The 26,632-nt window shown below is 36.5% G+C and overlaps 1 protein-coding gene across 8 annotated transcripts in view; it reads right to left on the bottom strand.

The window, feature by feature from the left end:
* Positions 1-26,632, bottom strand: part of LOC106672663 (histone demethylase UTY) — an 83,485-nt gene that overhangs the window by 27,922 nt on the left and 28,931 nt on the right. Inside the window, exon 1 of one of the 8 annotated variants that reach the window (XM_014404259.2) lies at positions 16,209-16,438. The exons of 6 other annotated variants lie outside the window; for them this stretch is intronic. The gene's annotated coding sequence lies outside the window, so the exon portion shown is untranslated. Of the gene's footprint in view, positions 1-1,944; positions 2,053-16,208; positions 16,439-26,632 lie in introns of those variants that run through there. One more of the 8 variants, XM_024229303.1, reaches the window with a different exon arrangement.

Raw genomic sequence — 26,632 nt, 5'->3', positions numbered from 1 at the left:
CGTTACGCCGGTGACGTCATGGCAGCAGATGTCAAGTCATCACCCTGTAGAAGATTCCTATCGGAGAAGGGTTCAGCCCTCCCAGGCCCAACTGTTACGCGACAAACTCGTAACTACACACAAACAAACCAACACGACCTGTCAAAACTGAACAAAAATCATCATAACTACAATAATTAACAAACCCACTGTTGAAAATAGCGAAATGAAAAATGTCGGACAGACCAAAGCAGCAAAGTTGTTAACGACCTCGACAACAAAAATCTCACAATACAAAAACTGACTTGTACGAACTACCATTACACAAGTAAAAAAGTTAGACATGTTTACACGGCCTAACCCATATTTGTAGGTTTATAATGGCTATGTACTTTGTATGACACAAACACAAGGTGAGAGTTTATCGATTTTCTTATCAAAATGAGAATTTTGAATCAATAAGAACGATCTTTCCATTTACCCTACAAGTTAATATGATCATAGTATAATCGGTTCCGGACATCCAACTGCACACTGCCTGTGAACAAGAGAATTAAAAAGTACGGGAATGCTAAACCAGTGGTGGGGTTTACCTCCGGCAATTTTTGGGACCACCATAGTTTGGGTACCCTTATCTAAAAGTCCTTTATTGTATCAAACAAAGAAACTTTCAGCTCTACGTTAAAGTGAGTTATTGGGAAGAGGTCATGAGTACATCAGGCAGACGAGTGTGATAAAATACTGACTATTTGGAAAAGAGAAGAAATGAGTAAGGCATAACTTCATAAACAACTAATGGTAAGATAAATACTGACACTTTTTGAGACGATCTATTTTGATCGAGCATCTATTTGAATGTGAATTTTGATGGTGGCATGATTTAATATGGATTTTCGTTGGTATATGTTAACTATGTGAATAGTTTCCTGATTGTTTGTAATTTTTTTGTAGTAGTGTTACATATATCACCTGATCAGGCTTATGTCAGTGGTGTTATCCTAAGATTAGCTGTGTCGGGAGTTCGAGTTTGTATGTGTAATTTTGTTCATAATAGAGAACCTTCTCTCGAAGTCCTTTATTGTTTGAATCAAAGAAATTTTCAGCCCTAACGGCGGCAATACAGTAGGGGGTACTTCTCCCGGCTTACAATCAAAGGGGGGAGTGTCGTTACAAAAGGACAATGCGAACTTTGAAGTTTTGGACAAGCCCGCGTCATTCACGACCGTTAGCAGGTGCCGTCACACCTGCGGGACGGCAGGCAAATTTGCCAAACTCGTTTTGTTTTGTTTTTGCAATTACCTACCACCTGGTACCGTGCGACGAACATCCCGATCGAACCGCCCGCATCAATTTGAGCACGTAGCGCGCCGGAAACGGATGTCCGTCGAATACCTTTACCCTCCTTGAAGCTACTTATTATCGACGAGAGGCCACATTTTACATTGTACAGAAAACTACAAATTTTCCTTTTTTTATTCTGTAAAACAGTGGTGAAAGTGTAAAAATTTATAGCTCGTACATTTTACTACATCCTTCCATATATTAACCTAAAGACTATTACCTTTAATAAAGTGACTATTGTCTATTGACTGTTGTACATGTAATGAGGTAATTTATAGAAAGTCAAAAGAATGTGAAAACTAAATAGCGAAACTGTTCAGATGCTGAATCTGACGTCCGTCTCCACTTATCAAAAATTAAACCCAACATGGCCAAATTGTGCAGGTTAAAACAACCTCTTCCAATTAATGGATCATTAATCATTAATGATCAAATTATTGCTTTTGAATTTGGCTCGAGTTTTACCTTTACCTATCTATTGATTCTGTTCTGTCCAATTTGATTTTCGTGTTCCAGATTTTGTAAATTACGTTAAGAATGTCAATCTGTTTGTTAATTAGGAATGTACTGGCTAATTTATAAAACTTTAATTTAGTATATATTATAACTAACAAATTTTAATACTTAAATGATCGGGGTCCTCCCTGGATTTTGTTCTGTGAAAAGTGTCAATTCGCTAAAAAGTTTAAGAAGTCCTGCTCTACAGCAAACCATGTTGGTTTTGAGAATCCTTTCTTTTTTTCCATTCAACAAGCGTTTCCACCTTCTTTTTTTCTGCCACAAAGACGAAATAAATATAACAGTTATAAAAAAAAAAGGGGGGGGGAAACAACGATGATCCATGTATACGGTGTTTGATAGCAAACACTTTTGATTTAAGACGGACAAGTTAATTCTCGTCTAATACCGAAGGGACTGGAGTTTTAATGGAAGGTCTCGGGTTATTGACCTCACCAGTCCGACAGGTAGAAGAATCCCGTCGGTAAGCATGAAAGTGAAAATAGTGGGAATTAAGAAGGTTAGATAAATAAATATTAAAACAATTAGCTGGCACGTAGAAAAACGTTTAGGAGCCTTTTTGTCTGAATAATGTAGACTATCGGTAGTACTTTAATAATGTTAATAATTACTCAAATAAAGTGAAGAAAGGAAAGCTTTTTCGAAAATATAAGTGGGAAACAAAAAGGAACAAAGGAACCATAAACATAAATCAACTTAGTTTTTATATTCACTAAAACTGAGGACCACAACAACCTTTTTTTGCACTTTATACTATTTTAAGGTAATTGTTGGATTGTTTATGTCTTAAATTAAATATTTCTTTCATAAAGCTGTCAACAGATCCGTTTCTAAATTAATTTATATACTATTAGAAAAAAAACCTATAAGTACCCCCTGCGCCCTTGTTTCTCTTTTTTATGTTTCAATTATTTCTTTTATGTTTTACATTTAAATAATAAAAACTCGCCCTTTTTTATTATAATTGGTCAATGAAAAGTCTAAGTTAGAGGTAAAAGTTCTTTCTTTATTTTTTGAAACATAAACAAGGAACATGAATCAGTACATGTTTCACCTTGGTTGACCATAAGAACTTTTTAGGAGCTTCCGTGTTCTGTAACTGACACATTCAACTCACTGCTTTTTAACCTTTTTTTAGATTTTAGTTCGATTGTTTTTGATCTTAGAATTTGACTGTTCCTTTGTTTTAGCTGTAAATGAGGCTTTTTTAATAGATTTACTTACTTTTAATCTAAGTATTGTTGTGCCTTCCATTTTCTTTACAATTAGTATCGATTTATCACTTTTAGGTTTCCAGTTTAAACAATTGAAACTCGGCAATTTTTATTGGTGTAGATAGTGGTAAATGTTTTGGTTCTTTTTTTATTTTTGTTTAAACAAAAACAAAGAGACGTTATAAAGAGAAGCAAATGTGAATTGGTAAAGTTTCACCTTAGTTGACCATAAGAACTTTTTAGTAGTTTTTGTATTTTTTAATTGACAAATTAAACTTCCTCAGAGCTTTGTCACCTTTTTTAGATTTTAGTTCGATTGTTTAATCAGAATTTAAATATTTCTTTGTTTTGACGTAGTGATACGTTTTTTAACAGATGGAGGTACTTTTAGTCTATGTACTATGCCAACTCTTTTCTTTGCAATGCCTATCGATTTATCACTTTTAGGTTTCCAGTTTAAATAATTAAAACAAAGCAATTTTTATTATAATTGGTCTAGTTAGTGGTTAAAGCGTTGGTTCTTTTTTTGTGCTTTTTGAAACAAAAACAAAGAAGACAAAACGTTAATCGGTACATGTTTCACCATAAGACTTTTTAGGAGCTTCTATGTGCTGTAATAGACAGGTTGAACTTCCTCAGAGCTTTTTCACCTTTTTTATAGTTTAGTACGATTGTTAATCTTAGAATTTAGACGTTTCTTAGATATAAGTGATGCTTTTTCAATAGATTTATGAACTTTTAATCTATGTATTGTAACTTGTCTTTTCTTTATAATGCCTATCGATTTACCATTTTTAGGTTTCCTGTTTAAATAAATAAAACTTGCCAATTTTTATCATAATTGGACTGATTAGTAGTAAACGCTTTGGTTCTTTGTTTTATGAAAGAAAATCGTCCCGTTGACCTTCCGAGGTGCGACAAAGGTCGTCGAAGAATGCGGAAGCGTGAGTACTCGGGTGGTCGATATCTGGTAATTCCTTGAGTTAATGTTACCATAGTTACGACAGCAGTTTCCCACGTGTCTCGTCGACTCTCTTTTCCGAAAACATCTCACTCCTCGTTTTCGAGACCGCCCATTTCCGTTCGTCCCGTCTCGCTCACGCCCCCTCTTATAGGAATAATAAAAGAAAAATAACCATTCGATTCGGGATACGAGCAGAGCCGATCGGGCCTTTTTGAAAGCGTTTCCCTCTATAATTGCACCCCTTAAGGTCAGTGTACACCTATAATCTTAGTCTCATCCGGTTTTCCTTGACTCTGGACTTTATAAACCGCATGGCACTGCCACTGCACTGGACCTGATTTCTCCATTTCAGACCAATCGAATCCATTACCGTAGACGAGATCCTTCTGTTTATAACCCGCGTAAACCAACTTTCAAGGTAGACGAAGGGGCCCGATCGATTCTCGATTCGAAAAATATCACAGGGCTTTCCTTTTCCTTGGTCCCGATAGACTTTCAATTTCCAGGTTTCCAGTACAAGCAAAGCCGAAATCTTTATCTAGACACTATTAACTGCAATTTACCAGAAAATAACTTTCGTTAAAAAAAATCTCGTCTAAAAACAAAACTTTACAAACTTAACTTTAGTCGGTATGTCTAGGTGTGAACGACCTTAAATCCGCAGATCTTATCGCTTATCGCATCCGCATCAGCCAACTATTTTTTGCCCGCCGGGGCAGAAAATAAGAAAATGCCCGACGCCGAGATAAAAACATTAACATTTTACAACAAAGAAAATTCAATTCAGAATGTGTTTAAAGCCTTTAACCTCCTGCCATTATGTTTACATGTAATACTGTAAAAATCAAAGAATCTTTTATGTGTCAAGTTCTGAGCCATTGTGATGAGGTCATGGAGTTCAAGATGCTTAGACGACATCAATGATTTGAGAAAATACTGACAGTTTAATAAGTTAGTACAGTAGGAAATAAAATTACATGATAAATGATCAGTGCTATGGTGAATTGTGGTCACATTACACACGACTGATAATTTTTTGAACCACCATTAATATATAAATAGTCAGCCCTACGTTCAATTTTCATGTATAGTGAAGAACTCGTCAGTCCAAGCCTGCTAGGATGCTCATCGGACTACCAACTAATGATTTGGGATTACACTGTCAGTTTCATAACTAGTACGGTATGCAATAAAATTATTTAACAAATAACCATTGATATGGAGTATTGTGGCTCACAACACACTACTGACAATTGTTTGAATCGTTATTATTGTGCCAATTGTCAGCCATTTGTGGCCTATGTTGAATTGTGGATATATAGTGAAGATATCATGAGCCCAAGCATACCTGGATGCTTAAACCATAGACCAATGATTTGGGAATGTACACTGACAGGTTGACTAAGAATTAAATGCTGTATGCAATAAATAAACAATAACTACTCATACGATAAATTTCGACTATTTCGAACATTTTTAAAATTTGTAAGTATAATAAAACTAATGTACCAATCAAACAATACTTCAGTCCTACTGATTGTGAATTATTGTGAAGAGATCACGGATCCAGTCAGAGCAGATTACTTAGTCTACTGATTTGGGATAATACTGACAACTGGGGTAATGAAAAAAAAAAACTATTTAACACGTAACCAGTGGTATGACAAATTCTGAAAATTTTTAGTACAACCTAATCTACAGGATGTGCCAAACAGCTATTTGAATTAACAATCGTGAAGTTCAGATAATTGCTAAGCATAGCACAATTTTGTCATATTCAAATGTTAATTTTTAAGGAGGTCATTGCTGTTTTATATTTTAAAAATCTGTCTGATTGTCAGTTTCTGTCAATCACTTTAAAATACTTCACTTGTAAACCAAAGATATTTTTCCACCGTTTGTACGAAAAAAAATTACAATGTTTTCACCTACGAGATATTAACACCAACAATGATTTTTTTTTTTTTTGCAAACCGCATAAGTGCCCTTTTCTTCTTTACGGTCCAGTGCGTAATTATTCAATGAGATTCTGACCATTAAATCTCAAGGACAGCGAGTTGGATTTGAAAGAAACAAAATGTTATAAACTGATTCAAACGAGGGGTTTAGGCCTGATTGAGAAATTTGCAAGTGAGCTAAGTATGATATGCCTAAACTGATGGATGACTACTGGAAACTCATTATAGGTATATACCTATATAGTATTATACCTGAAACAATCAAACTGGATGGGAACTAAACAAAAAACGATTATAGTCAATAAAATTAGACACCCATTCTTAGAAATGGCGAGTGACGACATTATCCCGGAAATACTTTTTACAAAATCCTTAAAAGACTCAGTAGACTACAAAGAGAAGAAAAATTCAGGATAATATCAGATACAATGATGTCTTCAGAACACATGAGGAATCGGATCAGGCGTTTTTTGTGCAAGCCCAAAACATAAATATCAATCTCAATATTGAATAACATAAATATCAGAGGCTAATTCAGAAATGTAACGTAAACAAAGAGGACTTGTGTAGGGTACTACCAGGTACTACTAGTGCAGGTATATCTGGCCATGTTTGGCACTTGTGCATTAAAATCCATATTTTAATTTTATAATAAATAATTAAAATTATAATCTCTGATTTCTCTAATCAAATAAAACAATTTTTATTATCTATCTTGTTCGTTTAAAATCCCACTGTAAATTGTGCTTAAACCATTGATGTCTGATTAAAAGTTACAGGCGTTTTCATCCATAAAAATGTACACCATCTCTTTCATGAGGCTACGACCAAGGAAAGGTTTCTGCGTCATGATTTTTACCTCATCAAAATTGAATTTGTGAGTTTTTTTCTTGGCAATGTTTTGACAAAGCAGAAACTGGGGTTTATTTGTATATTTACAATCATGATTATGTTTTCTTATTCTTTCTTCCAAATACTGCTTCGCCTGGCCATAGTACGTGGTAGGTCAGTCATTGCATTTTATATAATACACCACATTGGAACTTTTTGAAAGGGTTTTTAAGGAGAAAGAGAAAGAGAAAGAGAAAGAGAGAGAGAGAGAGAGAGAGAGAGAGAGAGAGAGAGAGAGAGAGAGAGAGTGAGAGAGAGAGAGAGAAGAAATTGATGTTCCATTGCTGCATAAGAGAGAAACATTTGACTGTCAGTACATTTCTCGTAGAATGTTAAACATCAACCGAAAATATTTATATCGATAATATGGTCTTAAGATTTCCTAAGATTCGCTATGAAGAAAGTAGCCCCAATAAAAAAAAATAATAAAATTTCGAACTTCTTGAAAATTACGTTTTTAACGATTTGTGAGGTTAAGGTATGACGACTATCATGTACAGTTTTTTACCTATTAATTATTACATATAATAGTGAAATTGTTGGTAGTCTAACGCTAATAAATATGGCTTTTATCGAGTTTGCTATTTAATTAATTATATCCCAACTTAAGTTTAATTAAAGCTCATAAACGCAGAGCTGAAACATGTCTTTGTCTGTCTATCGCAAGGAATGCCAAATCACAATAAATCGACAGTGGTTTAAACAAAAATAAATTCGTAATTTTCACAATGTAAACCAGGTTAATGATTCTTGAACGTCCGGTCATAAATCATGCGGTGTAAACGACCGTCAGCTGGTCGGTTTTGTTTTCATATCGACATGAATAATCTTATGTAATTATTGCAGAGCTCGACCGGGTGGCGTGTAGGAAGTGCATCGGCGTCCTTGGATGCAACAAGTTGCGACTTTTCCCCCTTTCCTTATTGCATTGCAACACGTCCTTCGGTGTACTCTCGTGATTTACCGAGCCAGGTTCTTTCATTTCTGTCTCGTTGTTTTGTATGAAAATTTGCTGGATTGCGACATCCACAAGTGCCCCCGAGGATATATCCTCCCATCCTGACAGGTAGGTATGGATGGATTGCCTACGCTCTCCGCCCTATTTTCGCACGCATTGGTTTTAAAGAGAACAAGAAAATCTATTGGCTAAGCTGTGAAGAAATAACGACCCGTTAGAAGTTGTTGTACTCAAAATAGTTCCTTGTTTTAAAGAAAAAGTTTACTCATAGGCAACGTTTTGTTATCTTCACTTAACATATTAATTATAGTATTTTTTTTGTATTAGCAAACAAAAAAACCCTGAAATTTACCATCGAACAACTTTCCGCTAAAGACCGACTATTAGTCTACTGAAACCTTAACTCTTAAGGTTTTTTTCCCCCCCAAGCTTTACGCCTTATACTACTTGATACAAAACATACTACTTGATCAGCTGTGCGCATTATCTTTTAAATGTGGACTGCAAGTACGCGGCTATACCCCAGAGGGTTCCGATGTCTGTCCACTGAAAGAGCCCATATGAATGACCTTCCAATATGCACACAATTTGATGACGACAATGCATGTGAGGTGTGAGCCATAGGGAAATCCACAAGATTGCCAAGAAGAGTTGAAAACACGAGTGGATGGTGATCGCACTGGAGGATAAAAGTGAACCCAACTTAGTAACATTTACACATAGAAAGTCCACAAGTAACACCCAATGCAGTAATAACGCTAAGTGATGACCCTGTAATGTGCCTAGGCTGCTATATCTAGTTTCAAGGCGAAATTGGAAGAAGAATATACCTCATCAGAGAATACGGACTAAGATTATATAATTGCCTGATCACCGATATCCTGTCCTTAAGCACAAAACGACATACATGAGCTTATAAAAATCATCTTGTAATCATTCTGCCTATGAGAATCAAAAGCAATATTGTTAAAATCCAAGTCACTCAAAACAGAATGATCAACTCCTCATCTCAACCTACAACCTTTCGATTTTTCCCTCTTTTTGCAATATTTTCAAACATCGTGTAATCAGGATTCGATTCTCAGCGACTTATGAAGTGACCACGGGGAGCTGTTGGCGAATTAAGTACTTTTTTAATTATTACATTAATCCATATGCTTTTAATAGCTATAACTGATCTATTTATTAGTTTAATTAATTATAATTTTTCTCAAAAGACTTGAATGAGATGAAAACGTTGGCGTCACGAAAACGTCGTTGGTTCGAATCCCGCTCGTGACACTTTTTCGTCTCAACCAAGACCTTAGATAAAAAGTACAATTAATTAAAATAATTAATATGGTACGACTACTAAACAACATGGGTTGTAGTTTATTTATAGTCATTATCTATTGAGTAAACCTAAAATGCCTACAAAACCTTGAAACATGTGAACTGAGCGCTTATAAAGAGAAATACAGTGAGGTTTGTCGTTCTTGTGTTTTGTTGTAAGCACAACTTTAGTCTATGACATTTTTTTAAATAATTACAGTTTAGCCAAAAATTGTAGAAAATGAATAGAACAAGTACATAAAGAAACCATGACCGTTCAACACGTTATTAGGTATTGTTAAAGACCCGATTCAACTTATACCTTCAAATGTATTTAAAAAGGCAACAGAAACCGATTTTATCGCGGCCTAATTTTGAGTGGATCTATATCGAATTGGGCGAAGTTGAGTCGGGTCGGAGGTCAAGGTGGGTCGTTGATTCCGATTGGGCTGGTACACCCGCTCGGAAATAAACTATCTAGCCATTGTCTGCTCCTTGTCGCCCTGGCAAAGCGATTAGCACCAATTTTCTTTTCTCTATTTTAAGAAGTGAGCTATCGGGTCGGACCTTGACCTTGCTCCTCAGAAGTGTTTGCAAATGAATGAATACTAAAATTGGATGATACACTCCTTCTTTGTAAGACACGACTAACTACTTTTAAATCCTCAGAAGTGTTTGCAAGATGCAAGTTAATGAATACTAAATTTGGAAGATACACTCCTTTCTTTTAAAAAACGACTAACTGCCAAAGTAACAGTGAGTTTAGATATTCAATGAACGTAACAAATCTACGTAACGTTATGCCATTCTATCTATCAGTTCTTGTACAGGTACGGTAACTAGAGATTGGAATGGGTTAGTTACCGTTAGTTACACCAGTTTGAGGGGGTTAAAACTAAAGCAAGGTTATGTACTATCATAAGTAGACGACAGTGTTGCAGATACGGTATGGCGTTACAGTCCTATGTTTTTGTATCTCTAGTCTACACACTTTTCTTTGGCTTTCGGTAATGCATTCTTAAAATAAAATTGTTTAATATATTAAGGATTATGAAAAATCAACAGGTCTAAACATGAGACTAGTGGGTTGCCATTTCGTTACCCTACATTGTTACATGTCTGGACACACATTTATAATTCTAATTTAAAAAAAAATCACGAGGAGGGTTTTCACGGAGTTTATTGAGAAAACAAGGCTACTGAAATAACAATTGCAGGTCCGAATTATATCATTCAACATGAAATGCAATTGACCTAAGAAAAAAACCGTCGACGGCCTTGTGAAGCGAAAACCATTTCCTGAGTGCATTTCCTTACATTGTGCATGAAATGACTTCTTAAAACTAAAATCTCAACGCGATTTATTATTTTATAGCGGATTGTAAAACAATCTTTTCAACTCCGAAACAGGAAGACTATACACTCGGCAAAGTAATAGAAAGTTTAGAAAACGCTTTGTAAATTGTACGAAAGTCGAACTTTCAGAGCAAATAGAAAATACTGCGCTGTATATCTTTTGACGTTTACGGACCGTGGTAAATTTCGTCAAAACAGGCTAGTAAATTTAAACCTAAACGTCTGTTCATGGGTCAATACTCAACTACCTGATATAAGGTTCAAACAGACAGATTTACAACTGCTTTTAAAAGAGTCGTTCAAGTTACCCTCTCACCCCCAAACAGAAAACACAAGGAGATGGACGAAGATATCTAAATTTATACGAAAAGCGACCGATATTGCGCTGTGAGTGCAACGCGATGCCTTGGCCTACTTGCAACTGCTTTTGAAAGTGCATAACTATTGTCCTCAACCCGTTGGCTTATTTCGCAACCAATTTCTAAATGTGAGTTTTCACGATAACAATATTAACCTAAAAACTATTATTTGATAGTAGCTCCAAAACAAGACCATGAAATAATTTACAAATTGATAAAATACAAATTATAAAATTTTGATGGTTTTCGTTTAGGCATCTTATTGTTTATTTTGTACCTTATTAACGGCCTATTATTGTTCCTTAATGATTCATCTTAATTTATACATACTTGGAAGCAAATATTTAAGTAATATAGTCAAATAGTTTTGAAATGCTTTGTGGACGGCAGGGATGAATTTGTAGTTTGGTCGTTTACAATCATCCTGATCGGCCTAAAACCATTGTTTCTACTGACCATCTTCAGTGGGGGGAGGGGGGTCGGCCAAACTACAGGTTTATCACAACGCAAACACGTACAAGACATCATAATTGGACTATTTATGATCTGAAAATGTTACAACGTATGGCCCACTACTGAAGAAGACCGAAATGTTCGAAAGAATCAGAGCAACTATCAAATTATGATATACTTATGATATAATGATCCTAATTGTACGTTTGGTCATTTCACTTTGAATGGTTTTCCTCTCGTTTTACTTTATAGATCCTGGCGAAAGTTAAATGAGAGCGAAAGGGAAAATGAAATAATTCTGTTATGTCAGGCCATTGTATTGATAAATTAGGTCAATGTTAGTCCCTCCAAAGGAGGATACTAGGACTACAATAGGATGTTCGTTTAGTTGAGTACTGTGATGTTAGGCGAATAAATCGAGATAAAAAATTAAACAAATGTCATGAGTCTGCATCAAAATCTGACTAGCTAGTATACAAATGCGACGATGGCGTTTGCGTCTCTTGAAAAAGCGGCCAGCGCAATTTGATCAGTGCTAACACTGGCAAATGAGACAAGCAATGCCGCTGTTGTCTGCTGTCCCATGTAAAAAGTAAAACGAAAAATTATTTAGCCATCGTCGAACAGGACACAGGATTCTTTTAGTTCTGAGCCCAAAGTTTCTTTCAGGCTCGAGGGTCCCACCTGCTCTCCATTGTGCACTGACAAAAGCTTTGCCCAGATTCGGTAAAACCTTGTGCCATTGTGGACTTCCACCTGCTTGATCCTACCTTCGGTAAGGTGCATTCAAACAATCAGCGTTCAGAAAAACGTTTCGCTTGGTTGAAAGGATTTTACAAATATTTAACCCAGAAGGATTAGATTAATAATTATCATTTCAAAACATTTGGTTCATATCCCAAATGTTTTGAAATGATAATAATTAATGAATGAATATCGTGTTCTGAATGTCTGTAGGGGATAATTTAAGCAAAGATTCCTTCCCTGTGGTGTCGTTACACCAGATATGACATTTTTACACAATCTGTTAGACAAATGTTCCTTTTTGTATGATTTTGAAATTTTACAGTTGGGCTCCAGCCCTACTGGAGCTGCAGAGAACCCTTGATTTTGGATTTATATGAGCTCAAATGAGAGCTGGGTTAAGCCTATCACCACCTGCAATTCTAGGTTTTTTAATTTACCGAGATTGGGCTCCGAGAGCTGTTAACAGCTAGGTCAATTCAGAACCCAATGAATGCAGTTCTGAGATCCAAACCCATTCACATTCTCACTCATTTGCGAGTGGCAATTCTTTCCTATTTACGTATCATTCATTCAATTAGAGTTCAATTCAATTCAACTCGATAGTCCTCCATCGACCCTCCTCTCGCCCTAAACATTCATTCTCAACACTCGCTAGGGACTCAAAGCTACAGGTACTACATACAATAAAACACCCCTATTTTTTCCAAAAATCGGAACAGAGGATGCAGCTGCTCCCTGCTCTCACTCTCATATCGGATGGCATTCCTACAGACTCTCTGTACAGAGCCAACGAATTGCACCCTTCAATTAGGTGGGATACATCAAGCAACCTTTCTCTACATATCGGACACATACGCGGGCTTTTGCCCAAAAGTGCAAGCATGGCCTTAATCGAATGAGGATGACCCTTCTCCTACGTGCAGATCTTTTGAGGGCAAGGAACCCTAGGGTAAGAATAAAATAGTGTGTGCTTTTTAGTGACCGGTAGCTTAATAATAAGTTGGATTCGTGATGAGCGGTGAAGAATGAGGAGTTTAGAAAAATCCTTTTCATTTTTTTGCCACAACAATTTCACACGACACCAATATTACACCATAAGAATAGCACCACACTTAATACCTTGAAGGTAACCGGAATAAAGGTCGAAACGTAGGCAAAAAAATGAATTTTTTTCTAAACTATCTCATTCTTGACGCATCCAACAAATTAAATAATTAAAATAGAGAGCATTACGAAATTTAGGATAAACAGTTACATTGGTTGAATGTTTCGATAAAACGTAACAATCTAACGGTTTTAGTATTAATTCATTTACGTTTATCTTACGAATGTACACATTCTTAGATAATCGCTGATTGTTGGAAAATGAGATAGTACATTTTCAAAATACGAAATATGAAAAAAATTGTGAACTTTCTGAAGTCGAGACCAATCAAAATGTTACGATTTAGTTGGTTTTTGTTAAAAGTTCAACACGTAAATCTTAATCTTTTAGACCATCGCCATTTCTTGGTACGATGTACGCTTATCCGTCAGTAAAGCACCCTCAAACAGAACAGCAACGTCAAATTGTTCGTGCTTGAACCTGGTGACCCACGTGGAATAGGCTGAAATGTTCTTAACGGGAGCGACTTTTTTCCTTCTACATCATCTTTAAAAAGAGGCACGAGGTACACTATTTTCATCCTTCGGTTTGTCGTTAATTAAAGCACGATCAGAGCGTAGAGGCAGGGGGTTAAAGCCCTGCGAAACGGGCCGGGCCATTACTCGAGATAATCTTGCTGTTATGTAAGAGGGGAATGGACAGGCTACAACAGCTGACACTCGACTCCCAGCTAGACAATAGTCGTACTCTTCCCCCAACTGGAATCACTACTCGACCTGAAAACGTACGGGCCATTTAAATACACGGTTCCTCGCTCCCAAGCCCGTTATTTTAACTGCACTCCACGACGGCACGAGTATCAATTTCTAGGAAGTTCTAGGAAAGGGTGATTGCACATCCCGAGGGATAGATATATCCTTTAAAGTCTGCAATAACATGAGCATTTTTAAACCATAACAGTGCTCGTTAACAGATATTTTAAAATAGTCAAAATGTCCTAATCATTGTAATTTCGTTAATTTTCAGTTATAGCTAGACAATAGAAAATCGTCCGACGAACATGACCTGAATCCGAATGACTTACGACTGCAAAATGGGCGAAACGGAAAACCAAACAGCCTAATCTTCCGGTTCGACTACGCTAACTAGGGGAATACTCAGTCATAATTTTCATCATTCCCCCTGTTTTATACAACCATACTTTGTGCGAACCTGAACACAGAAGCGTTATTTTATTTATTTTATAACAATTATGCCTATCGAACAATTAACAACTACAAACCTATCTAATTAAAACCAGGACATTAAGTTATATCTACAGTGTTCAACTTGAGATAAGCTAATCGATTTTACTTTATTTCCACTCGATTCTACTACTTATGGTTTTTTATAAATTTTATTCATTCATTATATTTATTTTCTTCGGAAATATTCCACAAGTTGTCATTTAAAATGTACTTTACTTTGTATTTATTGTTTATTATTATTGTAAACAATCGGTTTATAAATGGTTAAAAAAATCACGAATAATCTGAATCTGTTACTGCCAAGCTTTCGACCTAATTTAAGGTCATCAGGGCAAAAAGTCTTAAATATATCTACAAACCGACATAATTAAGTTTTTAATTGAAAGTTTTCAAATTGCTTTGAAGACCGACTAAGCCCCAGTATTGGCAAGGACTAACACTATTATATATACAATAGAGTAACAGTCCTTGGCAGTGGCTGGGACTGAGCAGGTCTTCAAAGCAATGTGAAACAGATCTATTAAAATCTTTAATTATGTCAATTTATTGTCATATTTAGGATTATTTTGCCCTCATGAAGACCTTAAAATAAGTTGAAAGCTTGGTAACAACAATTTTATTTGTTTTCCTCATCAAGACCATACCGAGATGGAGATCAACGCGAATCCAATTTTTCAAAATTGACTTGTGACATACATAGAGGTGAAAGTAAAAGATTCGCTTCTCTCAAAGTTACCAGCGTCGGAATTATTCACACAGGGAACAAAACCAACTATCGATTTTCCGATAGGGCAACATCAACAAATGGGCACCGTACGGCCATGTTACCCTGGCGAAGAGCACGTGGTGCCAGATCCGATGGGAAACGTTCCCCCCGGAAGGCCTAGACGACCGTTGGTAGGTAACCGGAGCTAGGCTAAGACCCTATTATACCTGAGAACCCCAGAAAGCACAAGCACATGCAGCATACAGGTGTGGCTAGAAAACAACTTTTATAATTTATAGATCTAGTTTTTCTGAAAGTTCCTTCACTCTTCTCTCTAAATTGTGTTATAGTTGTAAAATATTTATTAATCTGAATAGGTAATGGTTACTATGCTAATCTAAATAGGTGTTTTTTCTTTTTTCAATACTACTGAATAATACATTAATGGGTTGGTCGTTTCAGGTCATTATGGTCTACTCCTTTAGTCTGTCTCGGCCATCCTTACTACTGCTTCTTTTGACATATTTAACTACTTTTTTTTTACATTAAATTAAAAAAATTTAAATAGTCATAGCGATTTAAGTGTGGTTTGTCACTGAAGATGGCATGAAGAGAATATGTGCGAGAATAAACGGACCATAACAACTGATCAGTTTCATCGGCTAAACGTCTTCAAATCGATGCCTATTAATCGGGAAGCTATTACTAAGTGAACGTCAACAAGTCGTTGGCCTTTTCGTTGTAATGACAGAAAAGAATCTCTCCTCCATTTTGGGAAAATTTTCGCTGACATACCATAACCGGTCGATTTCTGGCACAGGCTTCTGAGTTTAATCCACACTACAATGAAAACATAAACAAAGGGGGGGGGTTCTCGTATTTACTCTCTTTACTACAACTCCCATCTTCAATTTGTTATACAGTAAGAAAAAGGGAAATTTGTCGTCTGTCAGCAGTTGCTATAATAAAACTAAAATAGAATAAAATAAAATAGAATAAATATTATATTAATAAATTATAGTTTCACAAAAGGGTTTCTTTTCGTTAAAAGCTTTTGTCAAATTATAAATTTTTAATTAATTCTAATGAGAAAAAATTACCATAATTTTCAAATATCCAAATGAAAACAATCCTGATGCAGTCGGGCCAAGTAAATCCTCCTGAGTCGAAAGGAAACTAACGGATCGGGAGTTGGTAACTAAACTCTAGCGGACTAAACAATCACACAGAGATCAAAAAATACACTACACACTACAAACACATAAAAAGACAATTAAAGAACACAAACGGTGGGACCTGGGGCCGGCGGCAGACTGAAGTGCAGAGCGTTGTTGGAGCGGTTGCAGGGGAAAGCGGTGGAAGGGAGGCCTACTAGCCGGACTGAACACATCGCCCCAGTCGATATCGCACCCCTCTTCACCTTGCACCCTGGTTGTCCCGCACCCCCGAAATTATATCGGCACTACGTACAGAAAGAAAGCGATGGAAAAAAATTGAGGATTGATCGGGAAAAAATAAAGCCTAGTTGTGATTAACGCTGTGTCGTGACGGAAAATCAGACATGATACTTCCTTCTCCTTGAGGTATCAAGGGTGATGATCCTGAGGGTATTTCCAATCATCCGACAGACCAAAGCAGCGAAGATGGCAGATTAGGATGAACATAACTTTTTCAGTCTGTCAGATGCGTTTCGCCATCTTCAATGTAAACTACTCAAAAATTAATAGGGATATTGCCAATTTTTTAGTATTTACTTTCCCTAGCGATTTTATTTTTATTAATAATTGCATTAACATTTATTAAAAATTATTGTTTTTTACTGAAGGAAAATTTAATTAAAAGATTTTTGAAAAATAACAATTTTCAAACAATTAATACGGTATAAAATGTACTCTGTTAGCTAAAACCTCTGTGCACCTGATTAGGCATACTATTAATAAGGCTGTCATTAATTTCATAAGGAATTTCACTCCATAGATGTTGCAACGCTGCACTCAGTTGTTGCAGGTCAACTGGCTGCGGATGGTGATCGAAAAGTGTTCTCTGCAACGCTTCCCACATGTACTCAATGGGATTGAGGTTTGATGACACTGGGTGAAGGGGCAGATGGGAAATTCCCAAGTTTTCTAAACATTGATGAACTTTCTCTATGATCTATGAGGTCTGGCACTGCCATCCAGAAATCGAAAATCCGTGCCAATGAGATCCCTGGTTTGAGGGTTGTATTGCTCGATAATTTCTTGGACATAACGGTTTGCGGTGAGGTTGCCTTTAACAATATGGAGTCCAGTTTCTTCCTCCAGTTAAATCCCAGCCCAGACCATTAAACCGCCTCTAAACTGGATTGAAAGGAGCGCAAAATGGGGCATTGTACGCATCTCCTGTTCTACGTAGACTCTTCGGCGCCTCCTATTACTATATAGACAGAAACACGACATTCCAATTGGTGTTCTCTTCTATGCGCTCGCTGCACCGTATCCTCCTGAGTTGCTAGTGGCGGGCTGTTGTTGCAGGTCATCCTAAAGGGGTATACGATGTGAGGCAACTTCCCACGATCACGATAAAGGCCTTGCCAAAACATTTTGTACTTCATTTAGGATCTGGTGAGCACTATGGAAAGTGTTTCGTCTTGCAGCAATGAAAACATTTCTTCCTTCCGCGTCGTAATGCGCTGATTTCCACTACCAGGCCTCCTATTGACACTTCTAGTTACTCGGAATCGGCCCGGGAAACCATGCTATGTGAAACGTCAACTGCCTATGCGATATCCACTTCCCGGTGACCTCGATGACTCATTCTCACTATAATATTGCGAACTTCTGGTTCAAGATGATGTCTTTCCATGGTTAAAAGAAATCAACTGGATTATCCCTATTCATTTTAGAGCAGTTTATGTAGGCAGGCTAGAGTGATCACAACAGCTAACGAACCAACCACCAGATTTTAGAAATTTGACCGCCTTGGGCTAGCTAAAGATTTAAAAACAAAGCAATTTTAAGCATAGCAAAACGTGATCTATCAAGAATGCCGAATATTCGAATTCGTAACTTCATAGTCAACATATACGTGATATAGGTTTGTTTATCAATTATCTCAGTCTGCTGTCCACACTGTTGTGGTCTGTCAGCAAGGCTTTTCGCACGTCGATTTATGAATGCAGAAACACAGCATGTGTCGAACAAAATGAGACTAGTAGACCAGAATGATATGAAATGATCAAGATCCAGTTCTTTACCACCCTAGAAGAGGAAATCTCACGATTAAAACCGATAATAGGACCATTTGTCATTACACGTAAATTGTCAGTTGATCTGGCGATGTTACAGCGGATATGGCAATACATCTTTCTGAATATGAGGTTCAGCAGAAAATAGCCACGTTTTTGCAAATCGTATAGACTCTCCGAGATTTGTGAAAAACTTGACTCTTCACAGAGAACTAGATAGCTGAGATCAATATCGTAAGGTATGTACTTAAGTCCACCTAACTAACACTAATCTTGACATCGTATGCGTGTGGATCTTTCACATATGTCCAAAACGAAAACAATTCAGAGAACAGAGAGGGGACATTGGATGGACACTTCAGCACCCATTACAAGTAGATACAATAGTTGATTTCATTTGTGTGCCAAACTTCTGTTTTAATGAAAAATTTATATAATTTAATCAGATATAAAAATAGTGGGGTCCAGTAACCCAACCAACTAAAAAATAATAATGAATTTCAAGGATTAAATAAATCTTAATTGTGAGATTTTCTCTTGGCTGAAGAGTTGTTCTGTAGTTTGGTCGTTTCTCTGTCAGTTTCTTCACTGCTGTCGCCCCAAGATGTGCTATAGTTGTAAATTACACTAGTTTAAAATTTACGGTATGAGTTTTCTAAATCTAATCAGATGTTTTTGGATTAATTTGGCCGCTTCCATCATTTTGGCCGGACACGTTTCGGTATTCAGAAACACTGAAGATGGCCGGAATGGTCTGACAGGCCAAACCAGCGAGAATAGGCTGACCAAACTGAACGGAAAAACGAAAATACCAGGCAACAAAGCCTACTGTTCAAAATGTGCTGCCATCAACAAATCCTTTTCAAATACAGCACCTCTCTCCCCCATTGAGAAGTTCTGAAAAGAGCAAACCGATTGACGGTTTTAATAAAGGAAGAGGCTCAGAAATCACAGAATCGACCGTGATATTATAAAATACGTGAGCAAACACCAATCTATACCACTCCAATCTCCTTCGACTGGGAAAGTCCACAAAAGGATGAACGACACGACTTTCATTGTCGATTTTCAATCGTCGTCTATGGTAAAAGGAGAAACGCGTCAACGGCGATCAATATTTTGTAGTTTGGTGGTTTACGATCATCCTGATCAGCCTGTCCTTCGTTGAAGACGAAATTCCGAAACGGGTCTGACAGACCATAACAGAAAGTTAGGCAGATCAGGATGGCTGTCTAAGTACATCACCCAGCAACTTCATGTTCTCACCAAACATACTTTACTTAAAGTAAATGACAAATATTCCAATTACATTTCTTGTTTAAAGATTAGTCACCTATTGAATTATGTGATCACAGCATAGTTCGATAAATGTGAAGTACAGCTAATAAAATATGACAAAAAATGGTAAATTAATTTTTTCGTCGTTGTTAATGGAGTTAGAACCCGATGTTAGAACGGGTTAGATTTTCACAGCTGAATGATCTTTCATTATCTTATTAAGGTATTTTTTATTGTGCGAGATCTGTCGAAATGAGACCAGGGATACCTGGGCAAGTGGGCCCTCATCTCCGTTTCGCTTCCATTTTCTTTTTTTCCATCCTTTTTTGCCTGGGTTAAGTGCATCGCCGGCCTTGAGACATGCCCCTGCACAGATGGGTCTCGAATTTAAACCCGATCCCGACCTTCCGACGAGCATATATCACGTTTATGCTTAAACGGTACGATTACAATACCTCCGGTCCCCCCTTAACGCCCAAAGGGGAATAATACACACTTTTGAACAGATACTGAAGAAAATCAAGCCTTTGATCTTAAATTTTGTAAAAATACAACTCATGTAAGTCTAGAATTACAACTGGAACTTTTCCTTCACGGATCTGAGCTAAACAAAGCAGCCAGTGGGTGAATAAAGTGTGTACAACGAATGGTAAATGCAGTCAATACTCGTTTATTTCACACAATTGTTGCATGCCCATAAAACTTAATGCTTTTTCAACATGACTCATTTTCCTCACGTTTATCAAATAATAGATCGATTAATGATTCCGCCTTTTGCAAACCCTCCATTAATATGCAGTTAACAGTAATAACAAAACGGATGTGTTTGATTTTACTTTTGTACTATATGCTTGTAAATATCACTTGTAGTGTCAGTGAGGCTTTCTCCATTACGAAACATAAAGTATTGGTGCTTGTATTTTGTAGTTCGTATACTTGTATATTTTGGCTAACACTATTAGTAGCAATAAGAAGTAGGCATCAGCTAGAAAAACAACAAACAATTTATCTGTACAATAAATTGATTCACTAATTGTGTATTTTATTTTATAGTCGATCTATGTAAAACAAAATGTCAATTAAGACGAAACACATCTGACAGACTAAAACAGCTGCTGGGTCATCTCTTCAGCAGACCCTAGCGGAAATCGAAAAACTATCTCGGTCAAGTAGAAAAAAATGTAAGCAAGGATTATTAATTAGATGGGACGGAACACAATGGAGATCTGATCAACAATCGTCAAACCAAGAAACAATTTAAAAGAAAATTGTGTAAACAAAAATAATATAAACAGGAAACCATGTGATTGTAAATAATAATACAAGTTAATCAAAAGCGTTTACTGATTGGTTGAGATTGAACGGCGTTATCGGAGAACTTTTTTTCTCCAGAGTTGTTTTTCAACGAGAGTTAAATGAGGACAATGCACCGACGATGAGCGATAAGACACTTATCGCTCATCTTGGAAATAACTGACTTTAATTATATATACAAAAAGAATAAAAATAAAACAATAAAACCTCGGACCGTGTCGTTCAGCGGAACAAAAATCAACAAGAACGGAAAACGGCAGTGCGAGTGGGGTAGACCAAGTTTCTTGACCTGCACCAACAATCTCCCCCTACATGCACAATGCAGACGACATTCCCGGAGGAGGTGCTTGACTCCGGTTTTCGCCAATTCGAAAAAATCCGCGTCCCTGCACTCGGATTCTATATTTGGAATTTGTTCTCGATTCGAAAAAAAAATCTCCTTTCAACGACGGAAGAAATGAATGGGAACCAAACTAAAATCAGCACGAGCATAACAGAACAGCAATGATTAACCTAATTGATATATGGTTCATAAAAACAAATCATAAACACGTTTAAAATCCCATTAAACGAAAAACAGTTTACAGATACACAATTTTAATCAGTATGAAACTTTGATTACAAAGTGTTTTTCTGGATCTTTGCAATGTATTGCAATACAAGATGATGAAAGAAGACTACGAAGTGGGGGAAGGGTCTATGTTCTCTCCATGTACTGTAGATTTTTGACTATTGCTCTTTCCTTGTTCGTTAGTTCAGTCTGCAGATTTCTTCTTTTAAGGAGTCATTGCTACATTCTGATTTTGTAGATTTTGGTTGCATTCACTGACTAATTTTGATGTGATTTTTTTACACGCTAATGCTTTAACAGCTTCCGATATTATGAGGATTTTTTTAATCAATGTAACCCATTTTATGATTTTCCAAGGCACAAAGCATTGATAGCATTTCAGCTTGAAAGACTGAGGTGTACTAGTGAGTTTAATTGCTCATGTTTTGGGCTTGTACTGAAAACGCCTGATCCAGTTCCTTCATTTGTTTTGGAGCTGTCTGTATGATATATCATAGTATCTGATTTCCTCCTTAATTCTTCTTCTCCTGGGATGTTGAAACTTTACAGGATGTTGTAAGAGGGTTTCCGGGATCGTGCAGTCAGTCTTCATTTCTACAAAGAGAGTCAAATCCACCATGGACTAATTTTAAATCTACTTACTTAGCTATTTAGGTAGATACATTACAAGTACGCTTTTGCGTTCCTGGTCTAATTCAGACAGAAAAAGTCGCCCAAAGCAAAAACAATATAGTATCACAATTTGATAAGAAATAGCATAGAGCAAATGAAACTGTCAAACACGTTTTACAAATGTTACAATCTAATATAAAAACTTGAGAAAATTAAAGGAAGAGACGTACGCATGTCAAGATCTCACCAGAAAAACACAAAATATGGTATATTATACTTTTCTTTCTTTACTGTATTTCAGATATTATTTAGATCAGTCAGATCTATCTATTCGGTCAGATCTTATTTAGGAGTTATCAGGAACAAGACAACCTTCCAACATACACGTCATGGAAGAACAAAATATAAACAAGAAATGTTCATTTCTTTGGGAAAATATTTGTAAAATTAGTACATATCACTTGACAAATGATGATAAAATCAAAAATAGATTGGCACTTAAACGGGTAGGTGGGATTGGTTTAGTGCAGGTCTTATCGATATAATCCCTCATATCATTATTTACAAAATGAACCCAAACCTATTGTGTTTATTGAAACTATATTTAGAGTTGGTATTGGGCGTTGGTCTGGGAGTCGGTGATAAATGCTGAACCGCCAGCATTAGGTCACTTATTGGGCTCATCAAATCGTTGAAGATGCGCAATGCCGAAACACATTTAGTTCAAATATTTGCATAGTTAGTAGCACAGTTAAAAAAAAGAAAAAAAAAGCCGGTTAGCATATATTTAAATTGTTGATTATTTGTATATTCAGAAGAGAAAAGGTTCTTACCAAATCTAAAATAAAACCCGATGAATATGTTTAATAAGTTATACATATATTTTCAAGATTGTATTGCGTAAGAGGCGATCATTGTGGTAATTTCCGGCCTGCCGTGACTGTCAGACATATCGTGTTATGAATGGCGGTAGTGACAAGGCATTTTTCAACTCAATAACTGTATCTCCTATCAATATTCCACAGAGAAATCCTGCCAAATTGATTTGATACTAGATAAGAGGTTGTTTGACATACAAAATACAACAATTATAATTATCTTTATTTGAATATATTTAACGATTCAATTCAACAAAAATTGTACAATTTCTAAACCGATAATGGAAAGTTTTATGGCCTGTACAGCACGTGCCTCGCTGCGGGTCCCCCGACTAAAAATAACTTAGCTCTTCTGTGCCACTTATACATACTTGAAAAAATATATGGCCAAGAATGACATTTCTAACACAAATTGTTATGTTCCTATTATATAGCAAAGAATGTCTTAAGTTGTTCAGATATATAACATTCGCAGAGAATATAGCTAAGTAAATATAGCTTCGACGAACTTTAACTTGAAAACATTAAAGGAGATCAACAATGTGTATAAAATATTTTTTGGTATTATACAATAATAATATCATATCCCTGCAGCAAACAAACAAATTTTACTTAAAAATTTTTTCTCAGTTTTCGACAATCCTGCCGTTGCACGCATTTCAATTCAAAACTAAATTGTATTTCCTTTGCGAAGATATGAAAGTAGAACGGCCGAATCGAAATTAGAACAAATCCAAATTCCTCCCCACCCCCCACCAATTTAAAATATCTATTTCTGAGACCGAATGTATTTTCGTGTTGGAAAATCGCGGACAGAATGGAACATCACAACGTTTCGGCCCTTTATTTTCAAAGTGAATGTATTTCACTCGTTCCAACAACGGATAAAAAGTCAAATAATTAAAGAAATAAACTTTAAATTTATTAATTAGACGGTATGGCACAAAAATAGGTCTGTCTTTATATTACTTATTTTTAACCATTAGGGCTAGGATATGGGAAAGTTTCGATCGGAGTTAGACTAAGGTTTTGAACTAAAGCTTTACGTGTTACTGGTTAGAATCGTGTATGAAGGACCCAAAAAAATTCTTTCTTTACTTACACTTAAAAATAAACCTACGTGAATAACTGAATTTTTAGACAACACATTAAGATACTAAGCACACTATGCAAAAACAACAAAATATCAGTGGGATTACCAGCAAAAGACCAAGTCATAAGGAGAAAATTCCGTTGTAATAATATGCTCTGAATATTTAATAATATATCACTTTTGTAATAACAGGAAAGTAAATCAAGGATGAAAGGATTAACAAAACATATAATTTCATTACATTAATGATTCAGTTCAAATTTAAAAATAGTTCATATGGTCTTCTGGTACGATTCACATATAAAAATATGTGGACAGTTGACTTCTGATGGCCAATAATGAGACTAATAACACTACTGCTACTTTTGTACGCACATGTAACGATGGATGTTTTTTTGTTGGGAGATTTTAATAATTTTTGACATTTAATTGACAGTTATTCCTGCTTTATATGGCCAGAAATGTTTCTTCATTTCTGTGACTTCAACAGTTGAGTTTACTAGAATTAAGGAAGAGGCCTAATAAATATTGAATTATCAACTAATCAGATAAAACAGCACGACTAGGACAATACAAGCCCATCTTAATATTGGTTGTGAGAAACAAAAAGAAGAAAGAACCTTACTTTTGACCAAACTTTGAAGAGCGTGGTTATTGAAATGCCATCGGGTAGAAATGGAACTGCACAAGATTTGAGAATTGGCCTGGATGTGAGTTTACAACTGGACCAAACAAACTTGAAGATTTGTCGGAAAACGTTGTTAAATCGAGACGATTCTGAACAACCCCCCATGGTGATGAAACGGATGAGTGGAATCAGAGCACCAACTCTGGCCGCGGGTCCTTGACACGTGGAGAATCCGTCATCGAGGGCCACAGACCGTTTCATCGTCACAAAGGGCATCCTTTAGACAAAACAAAAAAGACCACGAGAACAAGAAGGACCCTGCACCATCCCAGCGGAAGTTTATCGAATCCCGTGAAAGATGCTGTGGGAGAATAGGATTTTTGTGTTTTCCTATTTTCCTTCTATAAAGATGAGCTTTGTTGTAGAAAGGACGAGAGATGACAGAGGTAAAGGTAAGAAAGAAAGGGCGAAAGAGGGATAAAGAGAGAGTGAGGGCAGCAGCGTTGTCGGACCGTGCATACGGTCCATGAACCGAGAATAGGGTTCAATAGCCGACCCATGACGTCAACTCAGGTGTTGCCCCATTTACAACCCCACTCTATGTCCGCTACTCATCACAACCCTCCCACGCTTTCAATTGCAACAACAACAACCAACATACAAATAAACAGACCGCACAACATTGCAGTGCTTTTCGCCGAAGAGATCTAGAGTAAACCCTGCACTAATTTGTTCATTAAATGCTTCTAAGAAATATTTAAGGTATTGCCATTTTATACCAAAATAGGACTAGGAATAATGTTTGCTGGAAGTAAACAAAGTAGGAAAACTAATTGTAAGATAAAAAATGTGATTTACTTAATAATCGGGGGACTGAAAAAAGCCTTTTCGACGGTCTTACAGTCACTGTTTCGTAAAGATCACCATCCTGTAACGTTATTTAATTCAGATATCATAGTAATCATAGAAAGTTTCAGGGAAGAGATCAAGTCGCACTGAAAATACAGTTAAATAAGAATAATATCAATAATAAAACAAAAATATCAAAAACAAAGCGTTAAAACAGTACGATTTATTGGGAAACAGTTTTGATGGCCCTCTTCTCGTTATTTTATTTTATGTTTTTTGTATTAAGAAGATCAACATTTTATTGGAAATCATACACAAAAGCAGAAAGTGGGGCCAAAACTGCATTAAAAATAAAATCTTTATAATAGTATATTCCGCACCACTCACTGAAATACCCAATACTCTCCTTTTCTCAAAACCAGGAAAAAACCCATCCATAATGCTTCACTACTGTCCAATACTTCCTCCCTTCTCAAAATTATTTGAAAAGATCCTTCCTACTCTAAAATTCTTGAACCTTCTCCAAGATTACAAATTCGGCTTTCGTCCCAGCAGGTGCTTCGCGTTGTGGAAAACATATCCTCATCCCTTAAGCATAAATAATACTGCATGGGGGCCTTCTTGATGTGATACAAGCATGATCGCGTGTGTCATGAGGATCTCTTACACAAATTTTTAAAAAAGTCCTTCCAATAACTTGTGCCTAATCCTTCCTTCCGTCCTAATCTCCTACCTAACTGAACGAAACTTCCGAGATCGCCAAGGATCGGACTCCTCCAAATATTGCCTTCTAGGAGCGAGGGCGATGCAGGGCAGTGACGACCAATCTTGTACTTCATCTTTATTCAGATATCCCGACTACACCGACGACTATCCTCTGATTATGATGCCGCAATTGCTTCGGAGGAGCTCCACACACCTGTTGCGAATAGTTGAATGAAGCAAATTCTGGCGCCTTAAGATAAATGGAGCAAATGCACTCATATTACTTTTACCCTCCTAAAAAAATCTTAAAAAATTAAATTTCTCAATAATACTCCTCTCCCAAAAACTGGCTGTTCGCTACCTTGGCTTC

The sequence above is a fragment of the Cimex lectularius genome, unplaced genomic scaffold, assembly GCF_000648675.2.
Source record: "Cimex lectularius strain Harlan isolate CLEC.00 unplaced genomic scaffold, Clec_2.1 scaffold385, whole genome shotgun sequence".
Lineage (NCBI taxonomy): Eukaryota > Metazoa > Arthropoda > Insecta > Hemiptera > Cimicidae > Cimex > Cimex lectularius.
This window is presented reverse-complemented; position numbering and strand designations above follow the sequence as displayed.